Below are 22,166 nucleotides of genomic sequence, written 5' to 3'. Positions count from 1 at the left end.
ATCCCTGGGTTTGCCCCTTTAAAACTGGATCTGCACCAAAGTTTAATGAGTTGTTCCCTGGCCCACATCCCAGCCCTCCACTTTAGAATAATTAATGCATAATCCTGCTGACAAATAAATAAACCAGCAGACATACAGACAAGGGGGGGACATAATAACAAGCTAGTGAGTCAGTGGAGAGGAAGACCTGCAGCTGATGGACTGAGCAGAAAAGATGAGTGCTGATCGATGTATTTGTTTTTCAACCGCTTTAAATCCACTGTCGTTTATTCCTGACTCAGCATATTCCTCAGTCTGGTTTTACCCAAGACTACTCATTCTTCAAACAGCACCTGTCTCAGTGTTATTGATCCAAGAAGCCCTATTGTATTTTAGTGTGTCTCCTGACTTTATGAAGTGAGACAAAAGTAGGTACAGAAGAGCATCAGAGTGAGATGTGAGAGCTTTAAGCTTACATGTTGCGTGACTTGGGAAAATAATACACTTTTGTAATAGAAATGTATCAGTTGATCAATATCAGTATCTGCATTTGATAATGCGCACTGATATGAAAACTTTTATTTTACAGATTAAAATGCTCAGGCTACAGGAAAAAGTGTCATTACTTGCTTACGTAAAACAAACCTTCATGTATTTATTTGTGTTTCCTTTTTTAAATTGATTTTTTTTTTTAGATCCATAATATCAGCCCCAGAAAACTGGGCTCTAATGTGTGACTTGAAACTTAATTGATTTAGAAAATTAAGCATAACATGCAGAGCTGTGTGGTGCACAGACATGAGAGACGCTCACAAACTGGACGACATCAACACTAATCCTCTTTCTCCAGCTCTATCAGGGACCAACCAACACAAGTAAACAGTTTACAATGGCAAACTGAGGCCATCTCAATCCAACACTCAAAGTGAAAATTTGATTAACACACTCATCTTATCTGGGTTTCCTAGAATCGTACAGTGTTTCATTCATGCTCTTGGAATGAGGAAATAGGGTTAAAGCAGAGTTGGGACATTTGGTCGTTGCAACATGTGTAACAGCTGACAATGCAAACTCACATATTCAACTTCATTCCACATGTAGTTAGAATCATCCATGTCATTTTATTTACTTAAGCCTTCCGTTAAGTATTTTATCGTACTTCAGTTTGACAACACACACCTGGCGACTGATTGCCTGAACCTCAATATTTGAATATACAGTGTCTATACAGTTTTAACTTGATCTGAAAAAAGCTATACTAACCTGTCACAGAGTATAACTCATAACCCACGAACAGAAGAATCATTGGCAGATGCACATTTTTTGCATGTGCAATGCAACAATGCTGTCCAACAACAAGATTCTGAACATCCAAGTCATCTTATCTTTTGTAAATAAAGAAAAAGCCTTTCATGTGCTCCACCATCAGCCTCAAATCTTTTCAGAGGGGCTGGTTAAAAACTAGGTTAGTGAACATGAGAGCCTGTGTGGATTTGTGTAAGTGATTCAATGATTCAAAAAAAGCAAGGACTTAGTGTTTCTGTCAGTGTTCATCAGGGTGCCACTGTGTCTGTATTTCCCGGGCTAATGTAATCTGACTGTCCACGTGGTGGTGCTAGCACTCTGCAACCTCGAGGGGCTTCAGCTGGGAGTCGGGGTGGCCTCTGTCAGCTGAGTGCAGCCGCAGTGCGCTTTCTCAGAAAACAGTGGGAAATGTGCATTTTAACACAAAAAACATGTACATTGAGTCAAATTCATGTGGTGTGCATTTTAAATATGTCATATTTCTAGTGGGGTTTGTACTGCAGCATAGATTGAGTTGATCTAATGTGGGACTGTCTAAAGTATTCAATAAAGATAGAAATTACATCATGCCTTGACTGTAAATATGATAAAGCTATATGTCTCAGTGAGTGTTTTTTTTTTAGTGTCTCACTTGAGAAGCAGTGGTGGTAAAGCAGTCATGAATGCATTTACGAATAGAAGACATCTCCCTGTAGTGGACCGCAGCAATGATGAACTTGAATGCATCCCAGGAAACCTCCTCACACTCATCCCAGACCCAGCTCAGCAGATTCTCACTCACCTATTGGAAATCACGAAGAAGGTTATTTTAATAGAAGTGCAAGTGAAACGGTTCCTCCGTAGCAGGACGAGATGAAGACAGACATCTTAACAAAGGCCATAAGTACTGTTCAGTCTCATGCACTTACCAGGTTGTCATTATCCATCAGTCTAATTGGCTAATTTAATCTAACATGGCATAAAAATGGTCTTTCTGCTTGTCTTGTGTGTATATCTTTGGTTTAGTGAAGATCACACACAGTTACATCATTCCTGCAGTAATTCCACTCAAGTGACCACAACGAGCACAACCGCATCATGGCCGTCTTCACAGTATCTCTGGCGCCACCTGATCTGTCACTGTCCAGGTCTCTAACCTTACTATCAAATGCAGTCCAGACTTTAAGGTCAGAGTTGTTAAAGCTGCAGACAGTTGTCCAGCACATCTGTAGAAGCAGGTCCTGTGAAAAGAAGGCATGGAAAAAAGGTCACGTTCATTCATCTTGTCTTTAACACTCTGAGGACAGTAGGGGGCAGTGTTAGCCCAACGAGAAAACAAGTGTATGTTTGGCATTCTGTTAATGTCACCCATAAATGTACATGTTTCAGAGTATATATTCCTACATTCATATGTGCTTTAATTGACTTTGTTTTGACAGGTGGGAATTTATCGTAAGATTGTTCTAGCTTTGACTTTATCTAAGATTAATAAGAGCCCCAATGAATCAATCAGGTGTATAATGCAATGTAGGGGTCTAGGAAGTGTTCGCCAGCAGGAAGTGTTTTATAAATCTAGCAATGCTCTATCAAACAAGGTAATTGCAGAAGGTAAAAAAAATAGGTACATGTATTGTGTGCTATAGGTTTAAGTAGGATTATTATTTATTTAGATTTACGACAGTATTAAATAAAATACAGCATTGTATGTGAAAAGGCCGATCTGATGATTGTACAGTTGATTATGTGCTATTGCTACCAGCCCAAAGCATTGTTACTGTTGTGCATGGAAGGCACAGAGGAGGTACATGGAAGGTTGAAAATGAATCAAAGAAGTGACAATAAAAATCGACTTCCCCAGACAAACAAATTACTTGATGTATAACAGTGACATTTCCCTAGTTACAGAGAGGCGTGTCTGAGAGGCAACAAACCATAAAAAATGACAGTGAGGTCTCCACTGGTATAAGAAACAGCTGCAAATCACAGTGATGAGTGCGAACGAGCTGGTAAACAGAGGGTCGATACAGGGAGTGAAAGATTCATCTGAATAAACCAAATCAATCAAATATTCTTTTCTGCACTTTGCCAACAACAAATGGCACTTGAGTGCAAAAGAAACACTTGTGGGAGGAAGAAAAAACAGGACTGCAAAGATGAAGAACAAATGAGGAATAACAGTGGATAGAGTGATTGGTTTTGTACTGTTTTTGACGTTCTTGGTGATGGAGGTCCAAGTAGAAGGAAGTGTCTAAGTGCATCCCAATCCTAGGGGCCCGCAGTGTGGTCCCCTCGAGAAGGAGCAAAGATCAGAGGAGTCCTGCAGGTGTAATCCTCAAACACCTGAGGATAGGACAGTGAGAGGAATCAGCAAGGAAGGAGGAAGAAAGTCAGAATAGATGAGCCAACACGGAGTAACTCACTTGACACCTAATAAAAATTGTTTCTGAGAGTGTTTCAAGTGCGGTAACACTACTACTGTTGCAACCACCCAAGACTAACCCCACATCTCAGACGAGCCTGTAGAGCTTTGCAAAAGGATGACTCTAGGTCCATATTTGTTTTGATTTTTCACTACATCGGTCACGTTTCGGAGAACCGGGGTTAATTCTTCACCCTAAAGTTCTACTTTGACAATCATTTCACCTCCCTCACGTTTTTCTGTGACGCTGGGAAAATGTCTTCACCTCAAGTTCACTGCTGTCTCACTTTACTAACGTAGCTGTTATGCCTCTGCCTTTACGCCGTCAGTCGCTCATGCAAGCACATCACAAAAAAGAAAAAAAATACTGAGAAACACAGAGAGTCGTGGGGAGCTGATAGGCTTACCCATTGTGTGAACTAATTTGACAGTGGTCTGAATATAACGGATATTCATCTATGTTGAAATGTTACACAGCAGCTTTAAAAGAATGAGATGTATGAAACGTTTAATCAATCCTCACTTCTCAGCCCACCCTGCTGTCAATCTCAAGAGTTGAGAATTACAGCGGTACTGTGGCATTGCCTCAGTCTCAGTGGCCATTTTAGCCATTAGAGTCAATCAAATATGAGCTTATGGTGGACGGTGTGTGGGCGGTGGAGCTCAGTCACAAAGCCAGACACAGCGAGAGAGAGAAAAGAGAGACAGCCACATGGAGAAGGAGAACAACAGGGTTTGATGGAGTAACAGCTGACACCCGCAGCTTGTCGAGCGATAGAGAGCGGGCATGCTTCACAAAGCGAGTGGTGAGGCTGTTAACAATGAAGGAGGTGAGGCGGAGGAGACGCGGCTCTGACACTGAGAATGTCATCAACAGCTAGTGCAGTTCATTAAAGCGAGTCTTTATCTTTATGATTATTTAGAGCGAGGTGCAATGGAGGGAGACTATATAAGGAGGAAACTCAGGAGTGAGGGGATAAAAACAAGAGGGATAAGGTGATTTAAAGCAGTAGAGGACAGGTGAGGAAATCATTGAGAAGAAACAAATGTAAAATGAAGGAAAAATAAGATAGAGAGGTGGGTTCATTAAAGGTGTGAAACTTTAGTTAAACTCACCAAGTTTGTGTTAACTTCTCATGAATCATGGCCCCACATCATGAAGTGAGCTTGATAAACACGGGACTCCACTCCAAGCTGAGGGGAGGAGAAATCTTGGCAGCAGCAAAATCCTCCTGTGATCACATTAATATTGAGCTCAACTTTGTCGAATGTAATTCCCAATGATGGGATAAAGCGACTGAAGTGAGTGACAGACATCCAAAAAACCCACACACACTCTCTTGCTCTCTGCTCTTTTCAGTGAGTCAGCCATGAATAGATTCTTAGTTGTCAGAAGAAGCAGGGGAGAAGACGTGTATTCATCATCGCCCGGGAGTCATATAAACACACAGAAAGTGTACAGTTGTTCTCAGCTGTCAGTGTCACACTTAAGCAAAATCTTGAAATGTTTCAGTACACAGCAGGAAGAGCCCCATGAAAACACCAACATATGCAAGCTGCCTCTTTCAACCATTCACACACACACCAGCCCTCAACACTTGACTTCACTTTACTTTATTGTCACTAGTGGGAAGAATATTCTCAGTGCAGGAGTAAATCAATAAAAAGCTCCAGGAGCACATACAATCCTAGTGGCAAAGCAAAGGTTTCCGCCACAGAGCTGCTGAGTGAAAGAAGTGGATGGAAGTTGGGCAGCTTTCTCGGCTCAACAATATTGACCTTGTTAATTGATGTGACAGACTTGTTTCTGAAAAGAACAGTGTGAATGAATGGGATTCATTTGAGGGGGGGGGGGAATGGGGTTGTTTTGCTTGTTTTTATTCAATCAACTAGGATGTGAATGTGTCGTGTGTGTTCTGTATTGACTTGAGGGTCCTCAAAGATGCTGGACTCATCCTCACTGACTTGGCACTCTAACCTCTTCAGGCAGGAATGAGTTTTTATTTCAGTTCATATTGCATTCCTATTTGAAACCAGTCTGGTCAGTCTCCCCTGAACTCTAGCATCAACCAGGCACTTTCACCCAGAGAACTGCTGGATATTTACTCCTTTTTCGGGACCATTATCTATAAAACCCTAGAGATGTTTGTGTGTGGAAATCCCAGCAGATCAGCAGTTTCTGAAATACTCAGATCAGCCTGTCTGGCAGCAACAACCAGGCCATGTTAGAAGTCACTTAAATCCCCCTTTCTTCCCCATTCTGAGGCAGGTCATCTTGACCATGTCTACATGCCTGAGTTGCTGCCAACTGACTGGCAACTGTACAGGTTTGTATTAGGAAATGAGAGAGTGTACACTCCAATGAGCATTAATTAACATACATATCATTAACATTTGTTTGCAAACAGTAAAAAAAGAGATTGAAAGCAGACATTTCTGTATTTTGAGATGGAAAATCTCACTTAAAATGTGTTCGTTGTGGGCAAATAATGAAATATGTAAGTGAGAAGCTTAAGAAATGTTAACATTTTAAGAAATCGAGTAACAACTAATACAGATGTGGCAGGTACAAAGTTGTACTTCTATATATGATTATGGCCTGTGTACATGAAGTGTAGTTGTGTTAGTACTGTCCAGGGTTTAATAGTGTGAATGCTGGTTCAAAGTAAAAATGACTAAGAACAAAGTCCAAGCTATTCTAAAAGTTTGATCCCAGCAGAGAGCTTAGAGGTTGAGTGAGGGAAAGAAAGAAGGGAAGTAAGAGAGGAACAGTAAAGGAACAAAGCAGTTAATAGTTTGGAGGATCTAGGAATGAAAATTTTATAAGGTAAAATAAGGTTCCTTTAGTCCATCCGTCAGCATTGCTGCAGTGGAAATTGGTCTCCACTCAAGTCGACTCTCCACTTTAACGGTGCTCTTCTACAATACCCAGTTGTGTTTAACAGCCATCCTCTACTGAATCTTTGGTCTGTATTCTTGGGTTGTTTCTATGTTAAACAGTCTATAAAAAAAGAAAGCGATGTACCACTCGGTAACAAAGCATCCTGTATTGCCTTTAGATTCACATTTGTGTCTTGCAAATTTACGACCACATGTTTACTAATCCTCCCTCTGCTTTCCTCTTCCGCCGTCTTCATCTTTAAACAGTTCTTACTCTGACCCCAGCACTCCTACTCATCTTTAATCAGTCCCCAATTCACCGTATTTCCTTTTCTCTTATTAATCCCCTTTCCGTCTACATCCTTCACTCTATGCACCTCTCTTTTTTTCTTCGTACTTCCTAAAAAACAATCATAATCCATATTACATTAAATCAGCCCAGAGCAGCCACGTTGACTGCAAAGGAGCATGACAAATCTCTGTGGCCTTCACATTAGTCATCTTGATTAGATACCAATACATACCAATTATGCATCATTTTGGTAACTAATTATTACCTAATCTATATAATACAAAAACTCACAATGCAATAATGCTGGCACTACATTCTGGTGGTGGTGTAGTTTTGATATTAGTATATTAGACGCCTATTGTATTTGTAAATGTAAGCAGAGTGGTTGTTGCTCTTTGTATGTCAGCTTAGGGATGGACTTTCTGCCTCTCCAGGTTGTAACCCTCCTCTTGCCCAGTCTCAAGTGCAAACTTTAGAACGTACAAAGCCGAGCAAATGTCCAACATTTGAAGTATACAACCCACCAAGTAAGGATTTTGTTTGAAAAATAAACACAAAACATTGATATTGATTGCATACGTTTTGGGAAAACATGTTTTAAAGGAGCTTTTGTTGTATTTTCTGAAAGCTGTGTCTCTTGTCACCACTATTCTTGCAGATGTGTGTGGCCAAAGAAACAGAGAGGGTCACTGATTATTGGCAGAAGTCAGAGAGAATGAGTGACCAGACTATTAGACAAATATGTCATTCTCAAACACTGCAGTTGCAATCATAGGTTGCAATCTAGTGCCATAACACAATTGTCCTTAAATGTCACGCTGTGGCCACATTGTGAACTGGCAGCGTAAAGTGGGGGCGAAGAAGCAGAGCAAAAGACCGAGACACAGAGAAAAAGAAACACGGAGAGAATGAAAGGTCAGAAAGACCAAAGAGGGAAAAAAACTGTCTGAATAGCACACACTGGGAAGAAATTGGCTGGTGCAAAGAAAAGCAAGAGAGGAGAGGTCATGTGGAGCTAAAGGACATTTTGAAAAGAGGAAGGAGGAAAAGAATGATTGAGACTTAAAGATCAGTACTTATAATTCTCCTCTGCCCAACTACCTCACTCTTTCTGTTTGATACAATCGAAAGCCATCCAGCCGTATTTATCTGCAGACCTAAAGGAACATAAAGATAAAAATAAATTAGCAGTCGTCTTTTTTCTTAAAAAGAGTGAAGACAATCCCTAAATTAAAAACGGAATTGTGATGAGTGACTAAAACAATAAGTTATCATTTTGATTTGTGCGAGTTAAGCTGCAAATCAATGCAGTGAATTAAGCTTTAAGTGTTTACATCTGGATCACAAACTCAGCACATCAGTTAACTGCTTTAGTGTCCCTACTATGTCATTAGCTGTGGATGCATCCACAGTGAGAATCACACCTGCCATAATATGGAGTAATCAGAAAAGTGACAATAGGGAATTCCTGTAGTTAATTACACCTGTAGTGGAATTTTAAATGTGACGTTTTAATGAATAATAACTCTTATGTACAGACTAATTTCAGTGGAAGTGGCATTTTTACTTGGACTGGGCTCTTGTTCCGAGTATCACTAACATATGCTTCCAATATAAATGTACCAACAGACGAGTGGAGAGGACACAAAAAGCCACACAAGCATAAAAACAGACAAAGGGAAAGGGAGTTAAGTTCACAAAGAGTTCAGAGAGCAAAGAAAACAGAAGTCACAGTTGTTTTAGGAAAACAGGAAGGGTATATTTGCTGCTGTAAACTATCTTTGTGGCTTTGCATAGCTGTCATGTCTCATGTCACATCTCAGACTCATGTCTTATCTGATACTGCGACAAAATCAGCCCCAATTTCAAAAGCCTTCCTCGGAGATGAACATAATGCACTCCACTGTGATGCCTTTGTTGAAGGAAGTTCAAGACAATCTGGTCTCCATTACTGTACAAAAGCATGAATATGGGCTCATGTTCTCATGTTAAGCCAACATGTTTTCAATGCACAGATGACCTCCCTCAACCTAGTACAGTTTGAGGCCAAATTGATTTAAAGAAACGTTCTGGAAAGTTTGGTCAAAGGACATAAGGCGTCAGAGGCACAGGCAACATGACTGCCTCGAGTGTCAAATGGGTTATAAGGTTGAGTGGAGTAGAGCTGTAGCACTTTCTGTCTCTGTTCAAAGGAAAACCCTCAGCTGCTCCTACTTATGCTGCTCACGTGTCTGATTTTAGAAATCTGTGGAATTCGTAAGTAAATCAAATGAATCATTCATTATTATATTCTAACCTGATGCTAAAGCCTCTTTGTGCACCTTACTTTGAGGCAAAGAATGTAGGGCACTAACAGTGAACCAGTGAGCAAATAGCTTGTTTGGTTTGTTGTACTTCATATTATCATATTAATGGTTTCCTTTAAAGACAATTTATGATTCATGATTTGCAACTCTGCAACAGTGAAAACAGAACTGGTCTAATCAGTAATCTGGCTTATCAATGCATTATTAAATGCTTTATCAATGCATTTTTGATCAACCTCAGTAGAGCAAAACAGCTGCAAAACAAGTTGGAGTTTAACTGTAAATTCAAAGAACACTGTTGTTCAGCAGTTTGACAGGATAAACACTTCCTGCCCCTGCCCACCTCTGCACTGCTGGTGTATAAACACATACACTCCCTCAGTCAGGTCTGATAGTATTGCTTGACAGAGCCCATATTTTCAGAGGAAAGACAAATAACGTAATCTCATTACTGTTGAAATGTGTTGATTGATTCCTCTGTTCACTGCTGTGCCTGGATACAATATCTGTGCATATTCCAGGTGTCTGAGATTATGAGGTTACACCTGTGCTTGCTTCAATGATAACCGTTTAAAATCAATTCAGTCATATTATTGTCGATCACAAATGCAAGAAGGCCAGTGTTACCCAGAGTACAACTGTGACAACAGTGTACACAGCTAATCTCAATCAATAAAATCTTCATAACAACTGTAAATATACTGACCTTTGACTCCGTGGTAAATGTGTCTGTCTGTAGATCTTGGTTGTTCCAATCCCTGACTACTTTAAGGTTGGACAGTGAAACTGTATGGGATTATCTCCACCTCCTGTACCTAAAGAGAGAACAGGGAAGTGAAATATGTGTGTGTGTTATCTATAATCTCACTGTGCCTCATGATTAACATCAACATTTTGTCCTTGTCCAAGTTTACTTTGACATTCTGATGAAATCCTCAAGGACACATCACACACACACAAAATGTGGAAATATCTGTTACTTTCTTTTATAACTATCAGCTTGATTCATTCCCTACTCTGAGTTGAACTCATAAGGACATAAATGTTTTCTTGTTTTGTGACCTTCTCTGTGATCTGCCCAAATGCCTCCACAGCTTTGTGTTTTATGTGTTTTTATGTGTTTCATTTTTTTCCTCCTGCGGTGCTCTGGTCACAGTACTGACATTATCAAGATGAATATTAAGCTCAGTGAGTCAGAGGGGAGACATTTCACCTGCACGCGAGCAAACTTCATATTCTAGAGCACTCGAGAAAATTATTTTCCACAAATCACATCGTCTTTTGTAAACAGCACCTCATTTTAAAAAACGAAACCATAACCGGATGTTATTATGAATGTGTGACTTCAATGCTTGACTTTTTCACAATCAATTTTCACCTGACCTTTGAAAAACAAATAAATAATAAATACATGTAGCACTAAATAAAAAAGGTGAGGTTGCAACATTTTTTGTATTTGAATTGTTTGATTTTAACATTTTATTCTGTTTCCAAATTACTTTGTTTTGAATGAGTGCTATAACGTTTTTTTTTTACTAGGACACGGAAGTCCAAACTCTTAAATGTAAGACTCAAGAAAAGCATGAATGTATGAGAGGTATAAATGCATTTAAGGCATATTTAAGTGGCAATACTAGAAAAGACTGTCTATTATAAAAACAAACCATAATTGGTCTTATTTTCTCCTCGGTGGTGTGACCGTACACAATCTATAGTTTTTAGGTTGTGCTCCACTTATTTTTAGGGGACTTAAGTCTCCCATTTTCTCTGTGTTTCTTTGCCACACTCCCAATCGCCTCTCTGTCAAATTTAAATGGCTCTGTCGCCCTGCATCCCTCTTTTCAATTTCCTTCATCCCTCCACCCTTCATCTCTCTCCCAGCTGGCTCTTGGTCTCTGCCCAGGTGGGCTCCTTGCCCTGGAGGATCATGACAGTCTGCATCACTGTCTCTACCAGTGCTGGGGGACAGCAATGGACCTCATCTTGTCCTGTCCTTTTATTCAGACACTCAATAGAAAATAAGTGAATAGATGATGAGAGGCTGCAGTATGGAGAATAACAAATTCATAACAGGCTTTTTAAACCTGAATAAGTTACAACATCCACTGTCTGGAGTGCTGTAAGGAAATTATTTTGCCAATCCTAATTGTACTTGTGGGACATATCTTTGTGAATACTAAAGAGATTCTCCTTAAAGATATGACAAAGATTTAAAGATTTGACCTAGAGCTTGCAAACGCTTAAAGAAAAAACCTGGTCTGAAGCCAGTGATACAGTATTTCACTGATAATTTAAGGACACATAACCAAGATAGTAAAAGTAAGAGAGACACACACACACACCCTTAACCATCACAACTAAGTGCCTAATACTAACATTTACCCTAACCTAAACCCAATTCTAACCCTAAAACCAGGTCTTAAAGCCCTTTAAAGATGTGAGGACAAACCAAAATGTCCTCACACCGTATGGTTTATACGATTTTTGGTCCTCACAAAGCCACAAATACAAGAACACACAGACACACACAGTCTGGTGTCATGCTTTCACTTTGTGCATGAACATATCAGTTTACTCTGCACAGAAATATTCTTTATGAAAGCCATCCACAGGGCCGAATGCATCTGGCTTTTAACAGAAATGGAGAATGCCATTCTGATTGGTTCATTGCATGTTATGCCCAAAACACAGAAAAGACGGAAAAAAGATACAAACACAACCCTCCATTCTCCTAATGCAGTGATCTTTACCAACTTGATCTTAATGCTCCATGCACTTTCATTTAAACCAGAATCCTAAAATTCCACAGTCAGACCAGTGAGTCTTATCTACAATAATCACCACCTTTATTTAAAGATATGTGTAACATTTCTGCATTAAAATATTTCAAGAAGATGACAACTATGTTACATATTTCAGTAGTTTTTGAGTATACTTACATTAGCCTAAATGTTTCCAACACCCTTTGGATAGAAAATTAGAAATCCATATTTATTCTGAAGATAATAGACCATATCATTAATTTAATGATATCATCCACTTTGTGGAGCAGCTGCTTTGTTTTACATACTGTTTGCCTGTGAAATTTACCATAAATATAAAAATGTTCTTAACGTAAACTCAATAAAATGCCCGAACACTTACTTTATCTTGCCATTGTATATATAGCCTGTATAAAAAAACTAAACAAAAAAACAACACATGCTTGTTTCTGTAAGCTGTGTTTGAGACGTCAAGTGTTTCTAGAGCAAATTTAAAAAAAAACACCCAAGATCGACCAAAGTGCTTTACAGAGTTAATGGACCAGCAACATAAAAGTTATAAAACAAAAAAATCAGTAAAATAGTAACATAGTAAAATAATAAAATGGTAAAATATAGATAGAAGTCTCCGGGTTGACTATTCTTATCCTGAGGTGAAGGCCAAGGAGAAGAGGTGGGTCTTTAAAAGTGCTTTCAAATGTTCAATGGTGGGGGCAGATTTAATTTCCATGGGTAAAAAAAAGGCAGGGTTGCCCTGAGTTTTTAGTCGGGATTTTGGCACATCTAAGAGCAGCCTGTGATGTGTTTGAGTTGAAACACCAAGATTTAATATCAAAGTTAATTTGATAACACACAAACCTTACCCTCTGCTGTTGGTCAGTTGCCATCTTCTGACAGCCACATGGTTTCACGGACGAAACTTCCGCTTCATGGCCTCTACCTCCTCCAATGTGTCACTGTCTGTACATTCTTTCATTTCATCATTAACCTACAAATGATGAAAAAGAGTCACATGATTCAGTTAGACATACTGTATTTAACAGTCAAAAGTGCATCAAAATCAAAAAATGGCTTGGTTTGAAAAGCGCTAGTGCTCTTGATCCAGATGATACTCATTCACTTCTTATGATATTTGCAGTACTTTTACTTCATAATCAATGAACTATTCTTTCCAGCGACATGGACAGAACCTACTTGTGCTTTTGTGATATAAAAGTGTGATGTCCGCATATTTGCAGAGCAACTAATTGGGAAGCAGGGTCAAGGGAACATGTTAACTGAGGCAAATGTGACGATCATTTTGGTGACAATGATGAAGCAAAATAAAAACTGTAAAACCCACACAGCCTTTATCATGTGCAAATGTACCTTTTGCAAAGTGCATATTAAATGATGGGAACACAAAAAAAAATAGAAAACTATTGCACTTCAGCATAACCAAATGGTCAAAACTAAATCAAGCATTGTGGAAAAGGCCACAAAACCCTAATGTGAAATGAGGTCTGGTCGAGAGCCTAGCAAATGCAATTAAAGTCAGGTCATGTTTAATGGGCATGAAAATTGAAGAGTTGTGGTGTGGTAAACTGCAAACAGCTCCCTGTTCCTCTTTAGCCATGTTCAGGTTGCTGCCTTCATTCCTAACCCCCCCGCCCCCCACCCACTCTCTCTCTTCCATTCATAAGCTGCTGGACTCATCAGCTGGCCATAGCCTCAAAACCTCAGGACATCAGAAGCAGTCAATGAGGCAGTTCTTCCAGACAGCGGCAAACACAAATCTATGGATTTCATTTAAATTTGACTGCTTTTAAAACATACAGAAAGTGTGTACAGGCAAGCACATCCAATTTTAGTTAACACTGGGTGCTGGGCAGGATTGACCCCCCAAAAAACACATGTCTTTATTACCAACCAGATGAAGTTTCAAGTCCTTCTTTAGTCCACCACCACCATGCCCCATAACCAGTCAGTAAATGAAAACATACTGAAGAATAATATCCCCATATTAAGTGTGTAACCCAGAACAAAACAACTATTGTTATTTATATTTATCGACGCAATGAGTCATTAATGTACATACACAATATAATAATGTACATACATTTAAAAGGTCATGGAGACATGGAGTCCTACATCCAAATAAGGAAAGGGAAGTGACACATTAGAGCTACAACACAGCAGATCTAGAAACTTGTGCCACAGATTAGTGAGACTGTTGTCCCGCTTAAAACACCATGATCAGATTCAAAGGCGCTCTACAAGCAACCGAGGTAATGCAAAGTCTGACTGAGGCTGACTGAGCAAGTCAGTGAGTTTAGCTGGTTAATTGGTGTGGCAGCAGGGCTTCCTGAGCTTCACCAGCGATATGGGTCCTTCAGTAGTGACTGGTCAGAGGGTCAGGGCGCCTCGTCACCCGCAGAATGGTGATTAGCTCTGGGTAATGGTGCCTGCCAGCCCAATTAGTGGCATTATGTGTGGCCACTACCTCTGAGCCACTAATTACAACTAGACCATGAGAGTGTGCAAAATCAAAACACAAAGGGAAAGAGCTACATTTGAAAAACAGTGTGTGTGTGAGTGCATGTGTGTGGCAGCAGTAAGAGACAGAATTAAGAATAAAAAAACGTGTGTGCGTGTGTCCCGTGTGTGTGTGTGTTCAGACAGCTGACTCTCTGCCACAGCTTCCACCCTGTCATTTCCAATTAGAGTGAGCCACAGGTCTTTGTTACAGCATCACCTACCTTACTAGACCTCATTTGCTCGACACAAAGCGTCGATCAGCCATTAATGCTCTGATTCATGGGGAAACATGACCCACCGTCCTAAATGTAATACTCAAGAGCTGCCAAGAGTGTCAATTTAATTTCAATTTATGCTATCTATGACTGGAAGCACACTGTTACACAGACACCGAATAGAAATATATACAGAAGGGTCAGGACTGAAAAAGGGATGCTTACACTGAAAAACGAACTAATGAGGCAGGACTGGAACGAGGTCTACAAAGAAACAGATGTAAATGATGCTTATGATTCCTTTTTGCAAATATTTAACACGTTGTATAATAGACACTGTCCTGTAATGAAAAGACACACAAATCAGAAAAAGGAGGGGAAACCATGGTTAACAAAAACGTTGATAAATGCCTGCAAGAAGAAAAACACCCTGTACAGACAGTACATGAGATTAAGGACAGAACATTCAGAAACGAGATACAAACAATATAGGAACAAACTAAATAGCATCCTAAAGGACTGCAAAAAAGAATACTACAGTAATCTGCTGGCAGAAAACATGAGCTATACTAAAAAACTATGGGACATTCTAAATGATGTGATCAAAAGCAATAACACCAAACCTAGCTATCCTCTCTACTTCAAGGACAAAAACACTAAGGAAGATAACAAAGAAATCATAGCAGAAAGATTTAATGAATTTTTCGTCAATGTGGGGCCGAATTTGGCAAAGAACATTCCTGACTCACTCCTTCACTGGGACCACTTTGATAAGGACAGAGACAGAAACCTAAGCACAATGTTTCTCACCCCAGTGAAGGACAGAGAGATTACACACCTGGTCAACAAATGTGTAGCAAAAACATCCACGGATGTTGACGACCTCGACATGAAGCTAATTAAGAAAGTAATAGTTGAAATCGTTTCACCCTTAACACACATCTGCAACCTGTCATTTCAAACTGGGACATTTCCCACCAAAATGAAAGTGGCGAAAGTAGTGCCATTGTTTAAGAAAGGTGACATACATGAATTCACAAATTACAGACCAGTCTCAATACTACCACAATTGTCAAAAATTTTGGAGAAACTATTTAACGAAAGGCTAGACAACTTCATTAACAAACACAATCTGCTATATGATAGCCAATATGGATTCAGAAGAAACCACTCGACGGCTCTAGCTTTAACTGAGTCTGTGGAAACCATTACTGACGCCATTGATCAAAAATTACATTCAATAGGAATATTCATAGACCTGAAAAAGGCATTTGACACCATCAACCATGATATTTTGATAGCTAAACTGGAGAGATACGGTATAAGAGGCATAGCACTGGAATGGGTCAAGAGTTATCTTCACAACAGATCTCAATATGTTAAGATGGGAGATTGCACATCGACTTGCTTGGACATAATTTGTGGGGTTCCACAAGGATCAGTGCTCGGCCCTAAACTGTTTATACTATACATTAATGACATATGCAAGGTATCCAATATTCTGAAATTAACATTATTTGCAGATGATACTAATATTTTCTGTTCGGGGGAAGACCTAAACCAATTAGTGGAAACAGTCAATAATGAAATGGCCAAGCTACATGTGTGGTTTAATATAAATAAACTATCTCTAAATCTAGAGAAAACTAAATATATGCTGTATGGGAAAAAAGGATGTAAGACTAGTATTAACATACAAGTTAATGGAGTGGACATCGAAAGGGTTAAAGAGTACAAAGTGCTGGGAGTGATTATTGATGACATGTTAAGTTGGAAGCCACACACCAAACAGTTAAAAGGCAAGCTGGCCAGGAGTGTGTCCATACTTTGGAGGGCACAAAAACTATTAAACCAAAAGGCACTGTACTTGTTGTACTGCGCACTAGTCTCTCCACACCTACAATACTGCGCAGAGGTCTGGGGACACACTTACAAAACCACTACTTATCCCCTGTTTATACTCCAAAAAAGAGCCTTGAGAATCCTACATCATGCCAGTTACAGAGAACATACAAATCAACTATTTACCAAATCAAAAATACTCAAATTCTATGACTTAATAAAATACCGCACAGTACAGATGATTTATAGGGCTGCCAACAAAAACCTCCCTCACAATCTACAGACATTATTCCTGAACAGAGGGGAGGGACACAATCTAAGAGGGAACATGAGGTTTAGGCAGAGAAGGGTAAGAACTACATTAAAATCCTTTACTGTATCGGTCACGGGGGTCAGACAGTGGAACAATCTGGATGAGGAGATGAAAAAATCAGCAAAACTGAGTGTATTTAAAAAGAAGTATGTAGAGATGACTATTAATCGATACAGACTGACACAGAAAGAAAGTATGACAAAGGTCAGAGACAGAAATTTGTAGACACTGGGGGAAACGGTGCAACGGCGCGATGGAACACCATGGACACATGTACATACACACATGGAGTCTGAGTTGACTGTCTAGAGCTAGACTATATCTCTGAGTGCTACCGGATGCTGAAACATGTTTTCTTTGTCAAAATGTCATTAAAAAAAAAAAAAAAAAAAAAAAATAAGCAAAATAAAAAAAAAAAGAAATGAAATGTATGATGATAATGGGGCGGGACTGGTTAAGCTTTGCTTCTCCCGCTTTCCCTTTCGGTTATGTATATTGTGTGAACTGCAATGTTATGTGATGAGTGATCTAAATGTCATGACCGAAATAAATAAATAAATAAATAAATAAAAAAAAAAATAATAATTTAATCTTTTTTTCTCATCGAAGTGGCACCAACGAGCAAAATGCACATACAGTAAGTGCAAAATTGCAAACATTAAGGGATAGTGCTCGGAATATAAAAATGCTGCAAATATCCAAACACCTACGAAAAATAAAGCAGAAGTTAAAAGAGAACATGGATCAAAATGATGAAGGACCAATGTTTCCATTTAAAAACTGTTGCAGTCAAAACATCCATTTCAATTTGTGTTCATCTTAATAAAACATGAAAACTGTAATTTGTGACTCCTTATACAAAGACACAAACTGATCAACTTATGAACATGTTCTCATTTGAAAAATACATGGAAAATTGAATGCTCCAGTTTAGAACCTCTGTGAATATCACTATGGTCCGATAGTCAGAGAAGAGAAAAGCTGCCTTACTTTACTCACGCTGTGTGCTTCCTCATCCTCGTCTGCTCACTCATGACACAAAAAATGCATAACTGTGTGTTCAGAGTGGGAATGTCATCACAGACATGAAAACAAAAAAGTCATATACTGAGAAACACAAAGAGACTGATGTGGAGCTGAAATGGAACAAATTTACTAGACCGCGGTGACCATTAAAACTCCACTAAGACTCCACTCCAAAAAGAAAAACCCGTGCTGTGTTTTCTTTATACTAAGAGCATCCTTACGCTCTGAACTATGCCGAAGCGGGGTTGTTTACGTGTAATAAAAGGTTTTTCACGGTATTATAAGAGTGCCCTGCAACACATGGCAAAAACACAATACCTGCATAGCCACACAATCACACGGGGAGAAGCTGGAGTGCAATTAAGTGCTGAGGCTCTTCAGTCCAATGTGAATCACACTGTGCTCTTTTTGATAAACCTATGTGTCACCGGCTTGGAAGTTGGTGTGTGTGCAGAGAAAGAGAGAGAGAGGGAGGGGGAGAGCGAGAGAGTACCTAGCCAAACACATTAGCAGATGAAATTTTCTGCTCTGATTATGGTTGTACAAGCAGGGCTATTCATCTGTGTTAATGTACTTATCGAGGACTACGGGTCAGAACAGTGTGAAACAAGAGAGAACAGAGTTGTCAAAGAGAGGAAAAGATAAGAGAGGAGAAAAGAAGGGGAGCCAGGGAAATGTTGTGTACCAGCTGATAAAGGACACAGTGTGCTGCAAGAAACAATGTCAGAATCCACCTGAAGGGCTCTCCTACTGGCCTCATCAACAGCTGTTTCAGGCAGCTGAACAAGGAAGGGCAAGCTTGCCATCTTTCCTGGCAGCTGCATAACTATAGATGAACAGATAACAGTTTTATGAATTAAAATTGATGTACATTTCTGGGCAGTGAAATATTTTTGACCAATGACGAGTAGTTTGCCACATCAAGAGGAGTCACACCTGTCTCTGGCTGTTAACTTTTATCGCTTTGCATGGGTTACTGCTTTTAATTTAAGGATTTGTGGAGAAGCAGTAAAATCAAAGTGATGTGAAATAAGTGACAGCAGGCTGTAATTCAGCCTCTACAGTCTTGTATGACAAGGGTGTCTTAAAAGAAGCACCCCCTTTGATAAAAACTGACTCTCTGACCTGTATCCCTTTTTATTTCTCCACAAAGATAAAATGGTTGCTGCAACATATCAACCTCATGGCTTTGACTTTACAACTGGACAAATTAACAGTTCCCATTGTCAAATGGAAAGGACGTGTAGCATCACGCAGTTGAAAGTCTATATAACTCAGTACAAATGTCTTTAAATGCGTGATTTGGATGGTAGACACAAATCTGGGAATGTCAGAGAATCAAAAACATAACAGTTATGACCAGCATGTGTCACAGAAGTAAAACATTGAATATAATATAGAATGCAAAGACTAACTAAGACAAAACTCCTTGAGTATCAAAGACAAGAACATCACTTTCTATAATGTAGTTGACTGGAGATGAGAGGCTAATAGATCAAATTGGTAATTGCAGTCATTAAATCAAGATCCAAATTCTTTATCATGTTTTTTTTTAATCAAATCATTCAAAAAGACATTAACTAAAAAATGTGTCCAGTATCTACTGAGCAGATCTTTCAAGGACATTTTTAACTACAGAAGAAAACCATATTTGTAAGCTTTGGACAAGACAGTGTGTGCCTTTAACCATTTTGGAAAAGCTGAGTAAGATTTTCTCTTACTTGTTATACACAATTATTTTGAAAGTAGGCAGTAAAATGGCAGTAAAGGTCAAGACATAAGTAAACAAGGCGCCTGTGTTGGGCCTGTGTGGCCATTTGAGTGAAATTCTCCACAAGAATATATTATGTCAATCATACGTGTATTATAAAAATACAATATGTTTAAAAAAGGATAGCTTTTGGTCAATTCCAGTCACTGGAAGGGAAGTGGGCTTGTATCCGAAGGGTTGCCAGTTTGAATCTGGGGCTGAGGTGCCCCTGTGCAAGAGACCCAACGCCTATTGCTCCCTGGGTGTTGATGTGTGCTGCTATTAATGGTGTGCAAGTAGTATGTGTAAAAGCAGAAATAAAATTCACAATCACTGATTAGTATCGTCTGTAAGTAAAAGAAATTCTTACAAAAAACTAACTTTTGCTAATGGCCAGCCCTGTGTAGACGGAGGCTGCAAAATAGCAGACATTCAACCTTTACTGGATAAATAAAAGTTGAAGGAAAACAGAAAGCTTAATTCAAAGAGATTAATAAATAAGAATTACTTCTGCCTTCACATTTAAAATGTCACTTTGCTGATAATGGCGTCTTCAACAAAGATGCAGATCGGGTGGGAGCTACTTTTAGTAGGGGGAACAAATACGAGATGACAGCAAATAAGTGTGACGAATGGCGTCTGTGTAAAGTGTCCCATTTAGTGGAGATCAGCAACATAAGGGCGGCAGTCTGAGACGATTAATATTTAATGTCCAGACAGTCACAGCAATATAATTCACTGCAATTATGTGCAAAATGAACTTCTCTCACAAAATGTGACGCAAAAACAGTCTCCATCCTTCTGCTTTATTGGGACTTTCATAATTCTACTCATTTTGGAGAAAAATGCTGCAGTTAATTATGCAGGGAAGAAGCAGCGGCATGAAGAATGAGCGAGCTGAGCTATGGTCTGTAACAGCAGAAGACTGATGGAGGCTATATGAGTCCACAGTTTAGTCTAATGTTATTTTGTTTCTGTCTGCTTTTCCAGTACTTTTAATTTCTTAGCAGTGGAGGCGCTTTCCTGAGCACAATGCATCAGATATTGTCAGATTATTTCTAAAATATTAGTGAAAGTACAATAATAATGTAGAATTAGTGTATGTGTGTGTGTGTGTGGGGGGGGGGAGAGAAATTCACCTGCACTGAATTCCTGCTTGCCATACTGTGTGGTGACTTCTCTCTGGAACACCTGGTAGGCCGACAAAGGCAGATACATTATCATATAACACAGAGGCAAAGATGAAGATTCAAATTTAAAGGTTAAAGGCACACACAGAAAGTAATATCTTTAAATAATGAATTATACAATTTGGAGCAAAGCAAATGGATAAAAGTTTTAAATATCTGAGAATATATCTTAAACAATTAAACAGTTATAAGAAAAGTGGGCATACTAAAACATAGAAACTATGAATACTTGGAGTGCAAAAAAATACTATACTATACTATGGCTCTGATTCACAGCACACATGGTTGTATGATAAAAAAATGAAAGAAGTACATAAAAAAATGCTGCTTGCACGACTGTCAAAGGGTTTTTGATAACATTACGGCAAAGCAAAGACATTCTCTGTCATCTCGCAACACAGCTTATTGCTTATTGTACAAGTAAACTCGTTGGGAGAGAAAAACAGCATAATGACAGTATGTAGTATATTACACGACCATACTAAGCTGTGGTTGCGCAATTAGATTTTTTAGTTTATATGTTGAACAGTGAAAGGCAAAATTGTTTGAGGGTGTGTCACGACCTGTGTGTGTGGGGGGGGGGGGGGGGGGATTTAAGGACGCAGAACCCCTGGGAAATGTGATAAAATCTGATGGAGTGCATTCATACAGCTTTGATGAACTGCCAAAAATCCTCAATTTTTTCTTAATCAGTGGAGCATCTGATTAGCACCTTCACCAACCACCCTTTCATACAGCTCAGATTCCTCAGTTTATAGATGGGTGTTTTTTAAAGTTAACGGAAATTCACACCTGCATGACACCACAACACCCAGACACACAACAATGTAACGACGACACACATGGACTGTATTGCAGGAGCCATTAGTGGAGTGCTGATCCATGTTGTTTCTATAGTAATGTACTGCTATTGATTTGCATTGGTGTGTGGTAAGTGTCACATTGAGAGCAGCATGTAGAAGCACAGCCTGATGCTGGGAGGCCTTCTGTCTGTCAGCTACAGTGTGGCTTTTAGCTACATGTCATGCTGTGTTTTTCAAAAGGACTTTCAAACTGGGCCTGAATCATAAAACTGACAAACAGTGAACCCAGCACTGAGCCATCAGAGTGCAGCAGATGAGGACCACTTACATTGACTGTGGTAATGTACTGGATTGACGGGACAGAATGTGATGAGTAGAAGTGACCTGTGAGTTGATCCATCAATTCCATCTACTGTGTGTATGAGGGTTTGTGTCAATGTGTGTTGTACTGGCATCTTGGTAGAGTCAGCCAAGCCTCATTTTCATTCATGATACATTCAGGAAATCACCGCAGCCATACAAACAACCATATCTCCTGCTGTATTCATCAATACGTCAGTTACAATATTGCAATCGATTGACTCTTCA

The 22,166-nt window shown here is 39.3% G+C and overlaps 1 long non-coding RNA gene across 5 annotated transcripts in view; it reads right to left on the bottom strand.

The window, feature by feature from the left end:
* Window positions 1-278: 278 nt before the first annotated feature.
* LOC131455775 (uncharacterized) overlaps window positions 279-22,166 on the bottom strand; it is a 128,132-nt gene continuing 106,244 nt past the window's right edge. For 2 of the 5 annotated variants that reach the window (XR_009239836.1, XR_009239839.1), the window contains 6 exons: window positions 20,725-20,776; window positions 12,786-12,910; window positions 9,867-9,975; window positions 7,956-8,011; window positions 4,799-4,914; window positions 279-3,603 (listed from right to left, as the gene is read on the bottom strand). This is a non-coding gene — a long non-coding RNA (uncharacterized LOC131455775). The remainder of the gene's footprint in view (window positions 3,604-4,798; window positions 4,915-7,955; window positions 8,012-9,866; window positions 9,976-12,785; window positions 12,911-20,724; window positions 20,777-22,166) is intronic. The other 3 variants (XR_009239838.1, XR_009239837.1, XR_009239840.1) reach the window with 3 other exon arrangements.

The sequence above is a fragment of the Solea solea genome, chromosome 3, assembly GCF_958295425.1.
Source record: "Solea solea chromosome 3, fSolSol10.1, whole genome shotgun sequence".
NCBI classification, from domain to species: domain Eukaryota; kingdom Metazoa; phylum Chordata; class Actinopteri; order Pleuronectiformes; family Soleidae; genus Solea; species Solea solea.
This window is presented reverse-complemented; position numbering and strand designations above follow the sequence as displayed.